Genomic DNA, 21,767 nt, shown 5'->3' on the forward strand with positions numbered 1-21,767 from the left:
ATGTACACCACTATGTCACCGCCTACGCCCCCTTTCACCCATTTACACCCATCTATCACTCATATACACTCCTCTAAACCACTCTGCCACCCATGTACACATCTCTACACCCCCAACACCCCTCTGTCACCTATGTACACCCTTGTATTACCCCGTACACCCCTCTTTCACCCCCTACGTCCCCCTGTCACCCATGTACACTACTCTACGATCCTCTGTCACCCATGTACACTCCTCTACACCCCTCTGTCACCCATGTACACTCCTCTACACCCCCAACACCTCTCTGTCACCAATGTACACCACTCTGTCACCGCCTACGCCCCCTTTCACCCATTTACACCCATCTATCACTCATATACACTCCTCTGAACCACTCTGCCACCCATGTACACACCTCTACACCCCCAACACCCCTCTGTCACCTACGTACACCCCTCTATCACCCCGTACTCCCCTCTTTCACCCCCTATGTCCCCCTGTCACCCATGTACACTACTCTACGATCCTCTGTCACCCATGTACACTCCTTGACACTCCTCTGTTACCCATGTACACTCCTCTACGCTCCTCTGTCACCCATGTACACTCCTCTACACCCCTCTGACACCCATGTACACTCCTCTACACTCCTCTGTTACCATGTACACTCCTTTATGCTTCCCTATTACCCATGTACACTCCTCTACACACCCAACACCTCTGTCACCCATGTACACCCCTCTGTCACCCCCTACGCCCCCTGTCACCCATGTACACCCATCTATCACCCATGTTCACTCCTCTAAACCACTCTGCCACCCATGTACACTCCTCGACACTGCTGTTACCAATGTTGCACTTTCTGCTACCTTTTTACTCGTCAACTTTGGAATGTTCCTAATCTCTGTACCTGAGATATGGTTGTGTTATATAGAAAGCTGTCCATAGACGATATACTTATTAAAAACACATATATATTCATATATACGGGAAAGACTATGACATGTCTGCAGGTCTAGATTTTACATCTAGCCTGATTGTTATCAGTAATTAACATAAATATTAATTACCTGTTTCATGGTTCCTTTCTTGCAGCTGACGGGGGTATATGTCGGGCATCAGTCATCTGTAAAAAAAGACACAGGTATGATAACATGTTCCTGATACATGCTACAGACGCTAATATATATAACACTCTAGGGCCAGAACTACTTAACTCAGGAATTATGGAAAAAGGAGTGGAAAAAGGAACTTAAAATAAAATGTATATTTTTGTAAAATATTTTATCTAAATGTTTTATATAATATACAACAGTTAATCAAGTAATGGTAATGTAGGCCTCTGTACACTCCTCTACACTCCTCTGTTACCCATGTACACTCCTCTACACCCCTCTGTCACCCATGTACACTCCTCTACACCTCTCTGTCACCCATGTACACTCCTCTACACCCCTCTGTCACCCATGTACACTCCTCTACACCAGTCTGTCACCCATCTACACTCCTCTACACCCCTCTGTCACCCATGTACACCCCTCTACACCCATCTCTTACCCATTTACACTCCTCTACACTCCTCCGTCACCCATGTACACTCCTCTACACCCCTCTGTCACCCATGTACACTCCTCTACACCGCTCTGTCACCCATGTACACCCCTTTTCACCCATCTGTTACCCATTTACACTCCTCTAAGCTCCTCCGTCACCCATGTACACTCCTCTACACCCCTTTATCACCAATGTACACCCCTACACCCTTCTGTTATCCAAGTATACTACTCTGCGCTCCTCTGTCACCCACGTACACTCCTCTACACCCCCAACACCTCTCTGTCACCAATGTACACCACTCTGTCACCCCCTACGTCCCCTTTCACCCATTTTAACCCATCTATCACTCATATACACTCCTCTGAACCACTCTGCCACCCATGTAGACACCTCTACACCCCCAACACCCCTCTGTCACCTATGTACACCCCTCTATCACCCGGTACACCCCTCTTTCACCCCCTACGTCCCCTTGTCACCCATGTACACTACTCTACGATCCTCTGTCACCCATGTACACTCCTCTACACCCCTCTGACACCACTCCTCTGTTACCATGTACACTCCTCTACGCTCCTCTATCACCCATGTACACCCATCTATCACCCATGTACACTCCTCGACACTCCTGTTACCCATGTTCACCTTTCTGCTACCTTTTTACTCGTCAACTTTGGAATGTTCCTAATCTCTGTACCTGAGATATGGTTGTGTTATATATAAAGCTGTCCATAGACGATATACTTATTAAAAACACATATATCTTCATATATACGGGAAAGACTATGACATGTCTGCAGGTCTAGATTTTACATCTAGCCTGATTGTTATCAGTAATTAATATAAATATTAATTACCTGTTTCGTGGTTCCTTTCTTGCAGCTGACGGGGGTACATGTCGGGCATCAGTCATCTGTAAAAAAAGACACAGGTATGATAACATGTTCCTGATACATGCTACAGACGCTAATATATATAACACTCTAGGGCCAGAACTACTTAACTCAGGAATTATGGAAAAAGGAGTGGAAAAAGGAACTTAAAATAAAATGTATATTTTTGTAAAATATTTTATCTAAATTTTTTATATAATATACAACAGTTAATCAAGTAATGGTAATGTAGGCCTTTGTACACTCCTCTGTTACCCATGTACACTTCTCTACACCCCTCTGTCACCCATGTACACTCCTCTACACCCCTCAGTCACCCATGTACACTCCTCTACACCCCTCTGTCACCCATGTACACTCCTCTACACCCCTCTGTCACCCATGTACACCCCTCTACACCCATCTGATACCCATTTACACTCCTCCGTCACCCATGTACACTCCTCTACACCCTTCTATCACCAATGTACACCTCTACACCCTTCTGTTATCCATGTATACTACTCTGCGCACCTCTGTAACCCACGTACACTCCTCTATACCCCCAACACCTCTCTGTCACCAATGTACACCACTCTGTCACCCCCTACGCCCCCTTTCACCCATTTACACCCATCTATCACTCATATACACTCCTCTGAACCACTCTGCCACCCATGTACACATCTCTACACCCCCAACACCCCTCTGTCACCTATGTACACCCCTCTATCACCCCGTACTCCCCTCTTTCACCCCCACGTCCCCTTGTCACCCATGTACACTCCTCTAAACCACTCTGCCACCCATGTACACTCCTCGACACTGCTGTTACCAATGTTCCACTTTCTACTACCTTTTTACTCGTCAACTTTGGAATGTTCCTAATCTCTGTACCGGAGATATGGTTGTGTTATATAGAAAGCTGTCCATAGACGATATACTTATTAAAAACACATATATCTTCATATATACGGGAAAGACTATGACATGTCTGCAGGTCTAGATTTTACATCTAGCCTGATTGTTATCAGTAATTAATATAAATATTAATTACCTGTTTCATGGTTCCTTTCTTGCAGCTGACGGGGGTATATGACACGTTAACCTTTTCACCGGGCATCAGTCCTCTGTAAAAAAAGACACAGGTATGATAACATGTTCCTGATACATGCTACAGACGCTAATATATATAACACTCTAGGGCCAGAACTACTTATCTCAGGAATTATGGAAAAAGGAGTGGAAAAAGGAACTTAAAATATAATGTATATTTTTGTAAAATATTTTATCTAAATGTTTTATATAATATACAACAGTTAATCAAGTAATGGTAATGTAGGACTCTGTACACTCCTCTTCACTCCTCTGTTACCCATGTACATTCCTCTACACCCCTCTGTCACCCATGTACACTCCTCTACACCGCTCTGTCACCCATGTACACCCCTCTACAACCATCTGTTACCCATTTACACTCCTCTACACCCCTCTGTCACTCATGTACACTCCTCTACACCGCTCTGTCACCCTTGTACACTCCTCTACACCGCTCTGTCACCCATGTACACCCCTCTACACCCATCTGTTACACATGTACACTCCTCTTAGCTCCTCCGTCACCCATGTACACTACTCTACACCCTTCTATCGCCAATGTACACCCCTACACCCTTCTGTTATCCAAGTATACTACTCTGCGCTCCTCTGTCACCCACGTACACTCCTCTACACCCCCAACACTTCTCTGTCACCAATGTACACCACTCTGTCACCCCCTACGCCCCCTTTCACCCATTTACACCCATCTATCATTCATAGACACTCCTCTGAACCACTCTGCCACCCATCTACACACCTCTACACCCCCAACACCCCTCTGTCACCTATGTACACCCTTCTATCACCCCGTACACCCCTCTTTCACCCCCTACGTCCCCCTGTCACCCATGTACACTACTTTATGATCCTCTGTCACCCATGTACACTCCTCTACACCCCTCTGTCACCCATGTACACTCCTCTACACCCCTCTGTCACCCATGTACACTCCTCTACACCTCTCTGTCACCCATGTACACCCCTCTACACCCATCTGTTACCCATTTACACTCCTCTAAGTTCCTCCGTCACCCATGTACACTCCTCTACACCCTTCTATCACCAATGTACACCCCTACACCCTTCTGTTATCCATGTATACTACTCTGCGCTCCTATGTCACCCACGTACATTCCTCTACACCCCCAACACCTCTCTGTCACCAATGTACACCACTCTTTCACCCCCTACGCCCCCTTTCACCCATTTACACCCATCTATCACTCATATACACTCCTCTAAACCACTCTGACACCCATGTACACATCTCTACACCCCCAACACCCCTCTGTCACCTGTGTACACCCTTCTATCACCCTGTACACCCCTCTTTCACCCCCTATGTCCCCCTGTCACCCATGTACACTACTCTATGATCCTCTGTCACCCATGTACACTCCTCTACACCCCTTTGTAACCCATGTACACTCCTCTACACCCCTCTGTCACCCATGTACACTCCTCTACACCGCTCTGTCACCCATGTACACCCCTCTACACCCATCTGTAACCCATTTACACTCCTCTAAGCTCCTCCGTCACCCATGTACACTCCTCTACACCCCTCTATCACCAATGTACACCCCTACACCCTTCTGTTATCCATGTATACTACTCTGCGCTCCTTTGTCACCCACGTACACTCCTCTACACCCCCAACAACCCTCTATCACCAATGTACACGCCTACACCCTTCTGTTATCAATGTGTATTACTCTGCGCTCCTCTATCACCCACGTACACTCCTTTACACCCCCAACACCTCTCTGTCACCAATGTACACCACTCTGTCGTCCCCTACGCCCCCTTTCACCCATTTACACCCATATATCACTCATATACACTCCTCTAAACCACTCTGCCACCCATGTACACATCTCTACACCCCCAACACCCCTCTGCCACCTATGTACACCCTTCTATCACCCCGTACACCCCTCTTTCACCCCCTACGTCCCCCTGTCACCCATGTACACTACTCTACGATCCTCTGTCACCCATGTACACTCCTCTACACCCCTCTGTCACCCATGTACACTCCTCTACACCCCTCTGTCACCAATGTACACTCCTCTACACAGCTCTGTCACCCATGTACACCCCTCTGCACCCATCTTTTACCCATTTACACTCCTCTAAGCTCCTCCGTCACCCATGTACACTCCTCTACACCCCTCTATCACCAATTTACACCCCTACACCCTTCTGTTATCCATGGATACTACTCTGCGCTCCTCTATCACCCACGTACACTCCTCTACACCCCCAACACCTCTCTGTCACCAATGTACACCACTTTGTCACCCCCTGTGCCCCCTTTCACCCATTTACACCCATCTATCACTCATATACACTCCTCTGAACCACTCTGCCACCCATGTACACACCTCTACACCCCCAACACCCCTCTATCACCAATGTACACCACTCTGTCACCCCCTACGCCCCCTTTCACCCATTTACACCCATCTATCACTCATATACACTCCTCTGAACCACTCTGCCACCTATGTACTCACCTCTACACCCCCAACACCCCTCTGTCACCTATGTACACCCCTCTATCACCCCGTACACCCCTCTTTCACCTCCTACGACCCCTTGTCATCTATGTACACTCCTCTGTTACCCATTGTTATGGACACTGAAATTATGTGTTTTTACATCCATTGTTTCCATGCAGTATACATTTCCCTGCCCCCACGGTTTTAGCTTGGTTTAGCCACAGCCACAGTGGGCGGGGCTAAAGAACCTGTTTTTCCAGGTTATGTGAGGAGAGTAGGCCAAAGGGGTGGGGCATTAGGGGATATCACAGGAAACCACATAGCCTTTGGGCCTCTTTTGCTTGGGAATTTCGTTGAGAGAGGAGCATCCTGCTCCTTAGCCTGGGATGGATAAGTATATTGATTGTATCATTCCTACACTAAATATTCATGTATCACTTGCGTAGATTCCTGCTAGTTTGCTAAACACAGAGTATGTACTATTGTATTAATGCTTGTATGTATGTCTTATTTGGTTTAGCTAATTAATGTTTTATTAAATGTTATTAACTTTGCTGGTTATCGAGTGACAGTTAATTTGGTGGTATACACTGCCGGTACAAGACATTTCTGCCAAAATACCTTGTACAATTATTTCATAGTTGTACAAAACTTAATCAGTGTTTCTGGGTGTTTTACAAACATATTTAGGACCTATAAATTTAGCCTGAACTTCCTGCTTCCGTTTTCATATAGTTGGTGCCATTTTGACTCCAACAAAGAGAGCACATGGTCGGGGGAGGGGCATGTTTGTTTTACTCTAATTCTAAAATCACAATTGGTGTAGCATGCAGGATTGTCCACAATAAGTGGAGCTGCGGACAGGATTATCACCTTTAGAACCGCAACAAATGGCATAGTCGGCAGGATTTTGCCGGAAATTGAGTATTGGCAGTTAATAACCAAGTTCACAATAATAGTTTAATTACTTTTCTAATTTGGTGTATCTTTTTGATTACATTAGTATATGTTCCCAGTGTAATTGAGTTAGTCTACAAGAGACTTATTCTTAAACTGTGACCTAAGGATTATTGCCTTAGACAGGAGGAAGCCCTTACAGATTTTGTTGTATGATACAATAGGTTAATCTGTTTAGATGTGGTTATCACGTGTAGCACTGTACTAGTTATACAGGATTCTCATAGACTTTTGCTTTGTGTTCCTTATTTAAGGGTAACTTTTATTGCATACATGATAGTTATTTAGTGATTTGTCACTGGTAATTAATAGCATTGCTTTTCTAGGTAATGGATGGTTTTATTGCATACATGATAGTTATTAGACACAGACTGTAAAGCATATTGAAAGTCTCCTGTTGTACATGTGTTGTTAGATTGTGAGTGTACCCTTAGTTGTGTGAGCTGTAACTCTACAATATATATTTTCAGTGCTTCACTAGTGAGAGGGCATACACACTTGTGCGAGATACCCCCAGTGTAGCCTGTATGTGTTAGTGGTACAATAAGGCTTACTGCAAACACGTGTGATTGTCCTGCCATCTGCTGTTGTTCAGAATGAGTTTCCTTAGGAAGAGGTTTTGTGCATTGATGGAGGATAGAAGGCCCAAATTTGGGGCTGTACCACATTGGGCTACCACTATGGGAAAATGGAGTGTTGTAGCAGAAGAGCTTGTACGCTATGGTGCACCGGTTTACCCAGAGATGGGGAGTGAGATAGGAGGTATGGCTCTGAAGCTTGATTTAGGGGTTTATCCCAAAAATGAGAGCCGAGCTGCGGCTGAAGTGGGCTGGACTCTGTTACATGCCCTAAAATGTGAGGTGCATAGAAATGAGGAACTTGAGAAAGAGTTGCAGACAAAAACACAGGTGATTTGTGATAAAGATAAGCAGATTTGCATGTTGGAATCAGAGTTACTGGAATGGGAGAGCCAATGTATAGATACTGATGAAAAATTGTCTCAGTCTTATGCTGAAATCCAGGAGTTGAGGAATGAGGTTGGTAAAAGCGAGTTCCCCAAAATGGTGTCTGGTGTGGCCTCTTCCCACAATTCACAGCCACATTTCACAGCAGATTTGCCCTCTGAAAAGGTCTGTGTTTCAAGTGCAAATAAGGGGGCGCTAGAGAGTGAGATTGTAGAAGTTCCCAGTGTTGGTTCTCAATTGTGTAATAAACAGAAATTGAATAACAATAAGGGCAAATACAAAGCAAATTGGAGAAGTTTAAGTGTTGTTAGAAGTGTGTCTCTGGCAGTGAAGCGGTATAGATCAGCTATGAAAAATGAGACCCAGATAGTAAATACGGCTAAAAGGGTAAAGTCTTGTTTTGCATGTGGTGGTTCAGGCCATATCGCTAGATATTGTAAGGCACATGGTAACAAAACGAAACACTCTTCAGCTAAATGTACTACATGTGGTCATAGTGGCCATATCTCCACAAGTTGTTATTCTACTGGAAACATGATGCAGAGGGAACCAAGTAAATCCCGACTGACTGGGAAGGGAAATCTACATTCTTCCTCCAAACAACAGTTTCCAGAGAAATCTCTCAGCTTCCCATATAAACCTCATCTGTTTAATCCTATGAAAGATGACATTACAAAATACATGTTCGAGGAGTTGTGTGCACAGGTAGCAATATTCTTACAGAAACCGTATATACAGGTAAAGGATCCCATGCCCCCTGTTGGTCAAACGGGGGAAGGGAGACTAAAGAGTGAACAAGGGCCACCTTCCTTTTGCATGTAAATAGTGTTCACTTGTTTTGTCTTTTGGGGAAAAATGGCGGTACGTAAGATACTGACTAAACTTTCTTTCTGCCCACTAGGGCCATACCATAGGCTTACTTGTAAAAATGACAATTCATTTGTTAGTTCAGGGTTGACATTTACAGGAGCCTCCCCAAATTTGTGGGGAAAACTAATTAGGAAGAAACTAACTAACCACTTTGATTTATTTATTTATTTTTTCAAGAGGTGGGGGAGGTTTAGCAATAGCTATTCCTCCCACTAGAAGGCAATATGCCTAGAGGGACTGAGGTAACACTCACACTCAAATATTAGTTAGCAATGGTCGGAATAATGCTGGGAAAGTGAGTGTGGATATGCAGAGTGGAGTTCAACTGTGTCTGGTGTTGGGTTGTTCCAAGGTTCACTGATCAGCACAGGCCGAAGAGATTCTCTGATGGGCCTGGAAATACTAAAATTGTATTGTTGGAAAGTGAGTCTAAACCTGTTTATTTTCCATTCAGCAGATTAGTGGCAGTGTAACCCCGCTCAACCCATCGACCTCCTATCAGAAGAATCCAAGCTCAACACAAAGAGATGACCAGATGACCAACGCTTCTAATGGAGTGAAGAAGGCTACCTATTCCCCAGCATCCCGTGGTTGGAAGATGACAAGGATCAAGTCGTCAAGACTGGGTTTGGATGACATCGCGAGACAGGAGAACCCAGAACCAAAGAATTCCCTCCAGCATTTTGGAAAAGGCTTTTGGACACCACAGAGGATGCTTTAACCCCTTAAGGACTCAGCCCATTTTGGCCTTAAGGACTCAGACAATTTAATTTTTACGTTTTCATTTTTTCCTCCTCGCCTTCTAAAAATCATAACTCTTTTATATTCATCCACAGACTAGTATGAGGGCTTGTTTTTTGCGCGACCAGCTGTCCTTTGTAATGACATCACTTATTATATCATAAAATGTATGGCGCAACCAAAAAACACTATTTTTGTGGGGAAATTAAAACGAAAAACGCAATTTTGCAAATTTTGGAAGGTTTTGTTTTCACGCCGTACAATTTCTGGTAAAAATGACATGTGTTCTTTATTCTGAGGGTCAATACGATTAAAATGATACCCATTATTATATACTTTTATATTATTGTTGTGCTTAAAAAAAATCACAAACTTTTTAACCAAATTAGTACGTTTATAATCCCTTTATTTTGATGACCTATAACTTTTTTATTTTTCCGTATAAGCGGCGGTATGGGGGCTCATTTTTTGCGCCATGATCTGTACTTTTTTTTGATACCACATTTGTATATAAAAAACTTTTAATACATTTTTTATAATTTTTTTTTAATAAAATGTATTAAAAAAGTAGGAATTTTGGACTTTTTTAATTTTTTTTCGTTCACGCCGTTCACCGTACGGGATCATTAACATTTTATTTTAATAGTTCGGACATTTACGCACGCGGCGATACCAAATATGTCTATAAAAAATGTTTTTTACGCTTTTTGGGGGTAAAATAGGAAAAAACGGACGTTTTACTTTTTTATTGGGGGAGGGGATTTTTCACTTTTTTTTTACTTTTACTTTTACATTTTTTTACATTTTTTTTTACACTTGAATAGTCCCCATAGGGGACTATTCATAGCAATACTATGATTGCTAATACTGATCTGTTCTATGTATAGGACATAGAACAGATCAGTATTATCGGTCATCTCCTGCTCTGGTCTGCTCGATCACAGACCAGAGCAGGAGACGCCGGGAGCCGCACGGAGGAAGGTGAGGGGACCTCCGTGCGGCGTTATGAATGATCGGATCCCCGCAGCAGCGCTGCGGGCGATCCGATCGTTCATTTTAATCGCGAACTCCCGCAGATGCCGGGATCTGTATTGATCCCGGCACCTGAGGGGTTAATGGCGGACGCCCGCGAGATCGCGGGCGTCGGCCATTGCCGGCGGGTCCCTGGCTGCGATCAGCAGCCGGGATCAGCCGCGCATGACACGGGCATCGCTCCGATGCCCGCGGTTATGCTTAGGACGTAAATGTACGTCCTGGTGCGTTAAGTACCACCTCACCAGGACGTACATTTACGTCCTGCGTCCTTAAGGGGTTAAAGAAACTGTCTGAAGAGAAGCTACAAATAAGGGCTGTAGCTCTAACAATCTCCTAGCTCTAGATCCTTGCTGCAGCTACATAGTGAACAATGAGGGCGACATTAACCATCATCAATGTAGACTGACAGCGATCAAAACTCCATGGAACACCAAACACCGGATTATTTGGGTGGATGGGGAAACTGGGGGAATATAATTACTTTGTATTTCTTTGTTTTATGGAGATATACATGTTGTATGTTTGGTAAACTAGCAGACATGGAATTTAGGGAATCACCTAACATTCGTCAATTATGATGTAAAAGCAAGAGGTGGAATGTTATGGACACTGAAATTATGTGTTTTTACATCCATTGTTTCCATGCAGTATACATTTCCCTGCCCCCACGGTTTTAGCTTGGTTTAGCCACAGCCACAGTGGGCGGGGCTAAAGAACCTGTTTTTCCAGGTTATGTGAGGAGAGTAGGCCAAAGGGGTGGGGCATTAGGGGATATCACAGGAAACCACATAGCCTTTGGGCCTCTTTTGCTTGGGAATTTCGTTGAGAGAGGAGCATCCTGCTCCTTAGCCTGGGATGGATAAGTATATTGATTGTATCATTCCTACACTAAATATTCATGTATCACTTGCGTAGATTCCTGCTAGTTTGCTAAACACAGAGTATGTACTATTGTATTAATGCTTGTATGTATGTCTTATTTGGTTTAGCTAATTAATGTTTTATTAAATGTTATTAACTTTGCTGGTTATCGAGTGACAGTTAATTTGGTGGTATACACTGCCGGTACAAGACATTTCTGCCAAAATACCTTGTACAATTATTTCATAGTTGTACAAAACTTAATCAGTGTTTCTGGGTGTTTTACAAACATATTTAGGACCTATAAATTTAGCCTGAACTTCCTGCTTCCGTTTTCATATAGTTGGTGCCATTTTGACTCCAACAAAGAGAGCACATGGTCGGGGGAGGGGCATGTTTGTTTTACTCTAATTCTAAAATCACAATTGGTGTAGCATGCAGGATTGTCCACAATAAGTGGAGCTGCGGACAGGATTATCACCTTTAGAACCGCAACACCCATGTACACTCCTCTACGCTCCTCTTTCACAAATGTACACTCCTCTACACCCCTCTGACACCCATGTACACTCCTCTACACTCCTCTGTTACCATGTACACTCCTCTATGCTCCCCTATTACCCATGTACACTCCTCTACACAACCAACACCTCTGTCACCCATGTACACCCCTCTGTCACCCCCTACGCCCCCTGTCACCCATGTACACCCATCTATCACCCATGTACACTCCTCTAAACCACTCTGCCACCCATGTACACTCCTCGACACTGCTGTTACCAATGTCCCCCTTTCTGCTACCTCTTTACTCGTCAACTTTGGAATGTTCCTAATCTCTGTACCTGAGATATGGTTGTGTTATATATAAAGCTGTCCATAGACGATATACTTATTAAAAACACATATATCTTCATATATACGGGAAAGACTATGACATGTCTGCAGGTCTAGATTTTACATCTAGCCTGATTGTTATCAGTAATTAATATAAATATTAATTACCTGTTTCGTGGTTCCTTTCCTGCAGCTGACGGGGGTATATGTCACGTTCACCTTTTCACCGGGCATCAGTCATCTGTAAAAAAAGACACAGGTATGATAACATGTTCCTGATACATGCTACAGACGCTAATATATATAGCACTCTAGGGCCAGAACTACTTAACTCAGGAATTATGGAAAAAGGAGTGGAAAAAGGAACTAAAAATATAATGTATATTTTTGTAAAATATTTTATCTAAATGTTTTATATAATATACAACAGTTAATCAAGTAATGGTAATGTAGGCCTCTGTACACTCCTCTGTTACCCATGTACACTCCTCTACACCCCTCTGTCACCCATGTACACTCCTCTACACCCCTCTGTCACCCATGTACACTCCTCTACACCCCTCTGTCACCCATGTACACCCCTTTACACCCCTCTGTCACCCATGTACACCCCTCTACACCCATCTGTTACCCATTTACACTCCTCTACACTCCTCCGTCACCCATGTACACTCCTCTACACCCCTCTATCACCAATGTACACCCCTACACCCTTCTGTTATCCATGTATACTACTCTGCGCTCCTCTGTCACCCACGTACACTCCTCTACACCCCCAACACCTCTCTGTCACCAATGTACACCACTCTGTCACCCCCTACGCCCCCTTTCACCTATTTACACCCATCTATCACTCATATACACTCCTCTAAACCACTCTGCCACCCAAGTACACATCTCTACATCCCCAACACACCTCTGTCACCTATGTACACCCTTCTTTCACCCCGTACACCCTTCTTTCACCCCCTACGTCCCCCTGTCACCCATGTACACTACTCTACGATCCTCTGTCACCCATGTACACTCCTCTACACCCCTCTGGGACCACTCCTCTGTTCCCATGTACACTCATCTACGCTCCTCTATCACCCATGTACACTCCTCTACACACCCAACACCTCTCTGTCACCCATGTACACCCCTCTGTCACTCCCTACGCCCACTGTCACCCATGTACACCCATCTATCACCCATGTACACTCCTCGACACTCCTGTTACCCATGTTCACCTTTCTGCTACCTTTTTACTCGTCAACTTTGGAATGTTCCTAATCTCTGTACCTGAGATATGGTTGTGTTATATATAAAGCTGTCCATAGACGATATACTTATTAAAAACACATATATCTTCATGTATACGGGAAAGACTATGACATGTCTGCAGGTCTAGATTTTACATTTAGTCTGATTGTTATCAGTAATTAATATAAATATTAATTACCTGTTTCGTGGTTCCTTTCTTGCAGCTGACGGGGGTATATGTCACGTTCACCTTTTCACTGGTCATCAGTCATCTGTAAAAAAAGACACAGGTATGATAACATGTTCCTGATACATGCTACAGACGCTAATATATATAACACTCTAGGGCCAGAACTACTTATCTCAGGAATTATGGAAAAAGGAGTGGAAAAAGGAACTTAAAATATACTGTATATTTTTGTAAAATATTTTATCTAAATGTTTTATATAATATACAACAGTTAATCAAGTAATGGTAATGTAGGCCTCTGTACACTCCTCTTCACTCCTCTGTTACCCATGTACACTCCTCTACACCCCTCTGTCACCCATGTACACTCCTCTACACCGCTCTGTCACCCATGTACACCCCTCTACAGCCATCTGTTACCCATTTACACTTCTCTACACCCCTCTGTCACTCATGTACACTCCTCTACACCGCTCTGTCACCCATGTACACTCCTCTACACCGCTCTGTCACCCATGTACACCCCTCTACACCCATCTGTTACACATGTACACTCCTCTAAGCTCCTCCGTCACCCATGTACACTACTCTACACCCTTCTATCACCAATGTACATCCCTACACCCTTCTGTTATCCAAGTATACTACTCTGCGCTCTTCTGTCACCCACGTACACTCCTCTACACCCCCAACACCTCTCTGTCACCAATGTACACCACTCTGTCACCCCCTACGCCCCCTTTCACCCATTTACACCCATCTATCATTCATAGACACTCCTCTGAACCACTCTGCCACCCATCTACACACCTCTACACCCCCAACACCCCTCTGTCACCTATGTACACCCTTCTATCACCCCGTACACCCCTCTTTCACCCCCCACGTCCCCCTGTCACCCATGTACACTACTTTATGATCCTCTGTCACCCATGTACACTCCTCTACACCCCTCTGTCACCCATGTACACTCCTCTACACCCCTCTGTCACCCATGTACACTCCTCTACACCTCTCTGTCACCCATGTACACCCCTCTACACCCATCTGTTACCCATTTACACTCCTCTAAGTTCCTCCGTCACCCATGTACACTCCTCTACACCCTTCTATCACCAATGTACACCCCTACACCCTTCTGTTATCCATGTATACTACTCTGCGCTCCTATGTCACCCACGTACACTCCTCTACACCCCCAACACCTCTCTGTCACCAATGTACACCACTCTGTCACCCCCTACGCCCCCTTTCACCCATTTACACCCATCTATCACTCATATACACTCCTCTAAACCACTCTGACACCCATGTACACATCTCTACACCCCCAACACCCCTCTGTCACCTGTGTACACCCTTCTATCACCCCGTACACCCCTCTTTCATCCCCTATGTCCCCCTGTCACCCATGTACACTACTCTATGATCCTCTGTCACCCATGTACACTCCTCTACACCCCTTTGTCACCCATATACACTCCTCTACACCCCTCTGTCATCCATGTACACTCCTCTACACCGCTCTGTCACCCATGTACACCCCTCTTCACCCATCTGTTACCCATTTACACTCCTCTAAGCTCCTCCGTCACCCATGTACACTCCTCTACACCCCTCTATCACCAATGTACACCCCTACACCCTTCTGTTTTCCATGTATACTACTCTGCGCTCCTCTGTCACCCACGTACACTCCTCTACACCCCCAACACCCCTCTGTCACCTGTGTACACCCTTCTATCACCCCGTACACCCCTCTTTCACCCCCTATGTCCCCCTGTCACCCATGTACACTACTCTATGATCCTCTGTCACCCATGTACACTCCTCTACAAGCCCCCTGTCACCCATGTACACTCCTCTACACCCCTCTGTCACCCATGTTCACTCCTCTACACCGCTCTGTCACCCATGTACACCCCTCTACACCCATCTGTTACCCATTTACACTACTCTAAGCTCCTCCGTCACCCATGTACACTCCTCTACACCCCTCTATCACCAATGTACACCCCTACACCCTTCTGTTATCCATGTATACTACTCTGCGCTCCTTTGTCACCCACGTACACTCCTCTACACCCCCAACACCCCTCTATCACCAATGTACACCCCTACACCCTTCTGTTATCCATGTATACTACTCTGCGCTCCTATGTCACCCACGTACACTCCTCTACACCCCCAACACCTCTCTGTCACCAATGTACACCACTCTGTCACCCCCTTCGCCCCCTTTCACCCATTTACACCCATCTATCACTCATATACACTCCTCTAAACCACTCTGCCACCCATGTACACATATCTATACCCCCAAAACCCCTCTGTCACCAATGTACACCACTCTGTCACCCCCTACGCCCCCTTTCACCCATTTACACCCATCTATCACTCATATACACTCCTATGAACCACTCTGCCACCCATCTACACATCTCTACACCCCCAACACCCCTCTGTCACCTATGTACACCCTTCTATCACCCCGTACACCCCTCTTTCACCCCCTACATCCCCCTGTCACCCATGTACACTACTCTACGATCCTCTGTCACCCATGTACACTCCTCTACACCCCTCTGTCACCCATGTACACTCCTCTACACCCCTCTGTCACCCATGTACACTCCTCTACACCGCTCTGTCACCCATGTACACCCCTCTACACCCATCTGTTACCCATTTACACTCCTCTAAGCTCCTCCGTCACCCATGTACACTCCTCTACACCCCTCTATCACCAATGTACACCCCTACACCCTTCTGTTATCCATGGATACTACTCTGCGCTCCTCTGTCACCCACGTACACTCCTCTACACCCCCAACACCTCTCTGTCACCAATGTACACCACTCTGTCACCCCCTACGCCCCCTTTCACCCATTTACACCCATCTATCACTCATATACACTCCTCTGAACCACTCTGCCACCCATGTACACACCTCTACACCCCCAACACCCCTCTGTCACCAATGTACACCACTCTGTCACCCCCTACGCCCCCTTTCACCCATTTACACCCATCTATCACTCATATACACTCCTCTGAACCACTCTGCCACCCATGTACACACCTCTACACCCCCAACACCCCTCTGTCACCTATGTACACTCCTCTGTTACCCATGTACACTCCTTTACGCTCCTCTTTCACCCATGTACACTCCCCTACACCCCTCTGACACCCATGTACACTCCTCTACACTCCTCTGTTACCATGTACACTCCTCTATGCTCCCCTATTACCCATGTACACTCCTCTACACAACCAACACCTCTGTCACCCATGTACACCCCTCTGTCACACCCTACGCCCCCTGTCACCCATGTACACCCATCTATCACCCATGTACACTCCTCTAAACCACTCTGCCACCCATGTACACTCCTCGACACTGCTGTTACCAATGTTCCCCTTTGTGCTACCTTTTTACTCGTCAACTTTGGAATGTTCCTAATCTCTGTACCTGAGATATGGTTGTGTTATATATAAAGCTGTCCATAGACGATATACTTATTAAAAACACTTATATCTTCATATATACGGGAAAGACTATGACATGTCTGCAGGTCTAGATTTTACATCTAGCCTGATTGTTATCAGTAATTAATATAAATATTAATTACCTGTTTCGTGGTTCCTTTCTTGCAGCTGACGGGGGTATATGTCGGGCATCAGTCATCTGTAAAAATAGACACAGGTATGATAACATGTTCCTGATACATGCTACAGACGCTAATATATATAACACTCTAGGGCCAGAACTACTTAACTCAGGAATTATGGAAAAAGGAGTAAGAAAAGGAACTTAAAATATAATGTATATTTTTGTAATCTATTTTATCTAAATGTTTTATATAATATACAACAGTTAATCAAGTAATGGTAATGTAGGCCTCTGTACACTCCTCTTCACTCCTCTGTTACCCATGTACACTCCTCTACACCCCTCTGTCACCCATGTACACTCCTCTACACCCCTCTGTCACCCATGTACACTCCTCTACACCCCTCTGTCACCCATGTACACTCCTCTACACCGCTCTGTCACCCATGTACACCCCTCTACACCCATCTGTTACCCATGTACACTCCTCTAAGCTCCTCCGTCACTCATGTACACTCCTCTACACCCTTCTATCACCAATGTACACCCCTACACCCTTCTGTTATCCATGTATACTACTCTGCGCTCCTCTGCCACCCACGTACACTCCTCTACACCCCCAACACCTCTCTGTCACCAATGTACACCACTCTGTCACCCCCTACGCCCCCTTTCACCCATTTACACCCATCTATCACTCATATACACTCCTCTAAACCATTCTGCCACCCATGTACACATCTCTACACCCTGTACACCCCTCTGTCACCTACGTACAACCTTCTATCACCCGGTACACCCCTCTTTCACCCCTACGTCCCCCTGTCACCCATGTGCACTACTCTACGATCCTCTGTCACCCATGTACACTTCTCTACACCCCTCTGTCACCGATGTACACTCCTCTACACCCCTTTGTCACCCATGTACACCCCTCTACACCCATCTGTTAACCATTTACACTCCTCTAAGCTCCTCCGTCACCTAAGTACACTCCTCTACACCCTTCTATCACCAATGTACACCCCTACACTCTTCTGCTATCCATGTATACTACTCTGTGCTCCTATGTCACCCACGTACACTCCTCTACACCCCCAACACCTCTCTGTCACCAATGTACACCACTCTGTCACCCCCTACGCCCCCTTTCACCCATTTACACCCATCTATCACTCATATACACTCCTCTAAACCACTCTGCCACCCATGTACACATCTCTACACCCCCAACACCCCTCTGTCACCTACGTACACCCTTGTATCACCCCGTACACCCCTCTTTCACCCCTACGTCCCCCTGTCACCCATGTACACTACTCTACGATCCTCTGTCACCCATGTACACTCCTCTACACCCGTCTGTCACCCATGTACACTCCTCTACACCCCTTTGTCACCCATGTACACCCCTCTACACTCATCTGTTACCCATTTACACTCCTTTAAGCTCCTCCGTCACCCATGTACACTCCTCTACACCCTTCTATCACCAATGTACACCCCTACACCCTTCTTTTATCCATGTATACTACTCTGCGCTCCTCTGTCACCCACGTACACTCCTCTACACCCCCAACACCTCTCTGTCACCAATATACACCACTCTGTCACCCCCTACGCCCCCTTTCACCCATGTACACCCATCTATCACTCATATACAATTCTCTAAACCACTCTGCCACCCATGTACACATCTCTACACCCCCAACAGCCCTCTGTCAACTGTATACACCCTTCTATCACCCCGTACACCCCTCTTTCACCACCTACGTCCCCCTGTCACCCATGTACACTACTCTATGATCCTCTGTCACCCATGTACACTCCTCTACACTCCTCTGTCACCCATGTACACTCCTCTACACCCCTCTGTCACCCATGTACACTCCTCTACACCGCTCTGTCACCCATGTACACCCCTCTACACCCATCTGTTACCCATTTACACTCCTCTAAGCTCCTCCGTCACCCATGTACACTCCTCTACACCCCTCTATCACCAATGTACACCCCTACACCCTTCTGTTATCCATGTATACTACTTTGCGCTCCTCTGTCACTCACGTACACTCCTCTACACCCCCAACACCTCTCTGTCACCAATGTACGCCACTCTGTCACCCCCTACGCCCCCTTTCACCCTTTTAAACCCATCTATCACTCATATACACTCCTCTAAACCACTCTGCCACCCATGTACACACCTCTACACCCCCAACACCCCTCTGTCACCTATGTACACCCCTCTATCACCCCGTACACCCCTCTTTCACCCCCTACGTCCCCTTGTCACCCATGTACACTACTCTACGATCCTCTGTCACCCATGTACACTCCTCTACACCCCTCTGACACCACTCCTCTGTTACCATGTACACTCCTCTACGCTCCTCTATCACCCATGTACACTCCTCTACACACCCAACACCTCTCTGTCACCCATGTTCCCCCCTCTGTTACTCCCTACTCCCACTGTCACCCATGTACACCCATCTATCACCCATGTACACTCCTCGACACTCCTGTTACCCATGTTCACCTTTCTGCTACCTTTTTACTCGCCAACTTTGGAATGTTCCTCATCTCTGTACCTGAGATATGGTTGTGTTATATATAAAGCTGTCCATAGACGATATACTTATTAAAAACACATATTTTCATGTATACGGGAAAGACTATGACATGTCTGCAGGTCTAGATTTTACATTTAGCCTGATTGTTATCAGTAATTAATATAAATATTAATTACCTGTTTCGTGGTTCCTTTCTTGCAGCTGACGGGGGTATATGACACGTTCACCTTTTCACCGGGCATTAGTCCTCTGTAAAAAAGACACAGGTATGATAACATGTTCCTGATACATGCTACAGACGCTAATATATATAACACTCTAGGGCCAGAACTACTTATCTCAGGAATCATAGAAAAAGGAGTGGAAAAAGGAACTTAAAATATAATGTATATTTTTGTAATATATTTTATCTAAATGTTTTATATAATATACAACAGTTAATCAAGTAATGGTAATGTAGGCCTCTGTACACTCCTCTTCACTCCTCTGTTACCCATGTACACTCCTCTACACCCCTCTGTCACCCATGTACACTCCTCTACACCCCTCTGTCACCCATGTACACTCCTCTACACCCCTCTGTCACCCATGTACACTCCTCTACACCGCTCTGTCACCCATGTACACCCCTCTACACCCATCTGTTACCCATGTACACTCCTCTAAGCTCCTCCGTCACCCATGTACACTCCTCTACACCCTTCTATCACCAATGTACACCCCTACACCCTTCTGTTATCCATGTATACTACTCTGCGCTCCTCTGCCACCCACGTACACTCCTCTACACCCCCAACACCTCTCTGTCACCAATTTACACCACTCTGTCACCCCCTACGCCCCCTTTCACCCATTTACACCAATCTATCACTCATATACACTCCTCTAAACCACTCTGCCACCCATGTACACATCTCTACACCCCAACACCCCTCTGTCACCTACGTACACCCTTCTATCACCCCGTACACCCCTCTTTTACCCCTACGTCCCCCTGTCACCCATGTACACTACTCTACGATCCTCTGTCACCCATGTACACTCCTCTACACCCCTCTGTCACCCATGTACACTCCTCTACACCCCTTTGTCACCCATGTACACCCCTCTACACCCATCTGTTACCCATTTACACTCCTCTAAGCTCCTCCGTCACCCATGTACACTCCTCTACACCCTTCTATCACCAATGTACACCCCTACACCCTTCTGTTATCCATGTATACTACTCTGCGCTCCTCTGTCACCCACGTACACTCCTCTACACCCCCAACACCTCTCTGTCACCAATGTACACCACTCTGTCACCCCCTACGCCCCCTTTCACCCATTTACACCCATCTATCACTCATATACACTCCTCTGAACCACTATGCCACCCATGTACACACCTCTACACCCCCAACACCCCTCTGTCACCTATGTACACCCCTCTATCACCCCGTACACCCCTCTTTCACCCCCTACGTCCCCTTGTCACCCATGTACACTACTCTACGATCCTCTGTCACCCATGTACACTCCTCTACACCCCTCTGACACCACTCCTCTGTTACCATGTACACTCCTCTACGCTCCTCTATCACCCATGTACACTCCTCTACACACCCAACACCTCTCTGTCACCCATGTTCCCCCCTCTGTTACTCCCTACGCCCACTGTCACCCATGTACACCCATCTATCACCCATGTACACTCCTCGACACTCCTGTTACCCATGTTCACCTTTCTGCTACCTTTTTACTCGTCAACTTTGGAATGTTCCTAATCTCTGTACCTGAGATATGGTTGTGTTATATATAAAGCTGTCCATAGACAATATACTTATTAAAAACACATATATCTTCATGTATACGGGA

At 45.8% G+C, this 21,767-nt stretch overlaps 1 long non-coding RNA gene across 1 annotated transcript; it reads right to left on the reverse strand.

The window, feature by feature from the left end:
* Positions 1-1,052: 1,052 nt before the first annotated feature.
* Positions 1,053-12,524, reverse strand: LOC130275531 (uncharacterized). The gene is made up of 4 exons (XR_008844815.1): positions 12,448-12,524; positions 3,469-3,541; positions 2,397-2,452; positions 1,053-1,108 (listed from the first exon to the last, which is right to left on the reverse strand). It is a non-coding gene; the product is annotated as an uncharacterized LOC130275531 (long non-coding RNA).
* Positions 12,525-21,767: the final 9,243 nt, after the last annotated feature.

Source organism: Hyla sarda, chromosome 6 (assembly GCF_029499605.1).
Source record: "Hyla sarda isolate aHylSar1 chromosome 6, aHylSar1.hap1, whole genome shotgun sequence".
In the NCBI taxonomy this organism is placed as follows: domain Eukaryota; kingdom Metazoa; phylum Chordata; class Amphibia; order Anura; family Hylidae; genus Hyla; species Hyla sarda.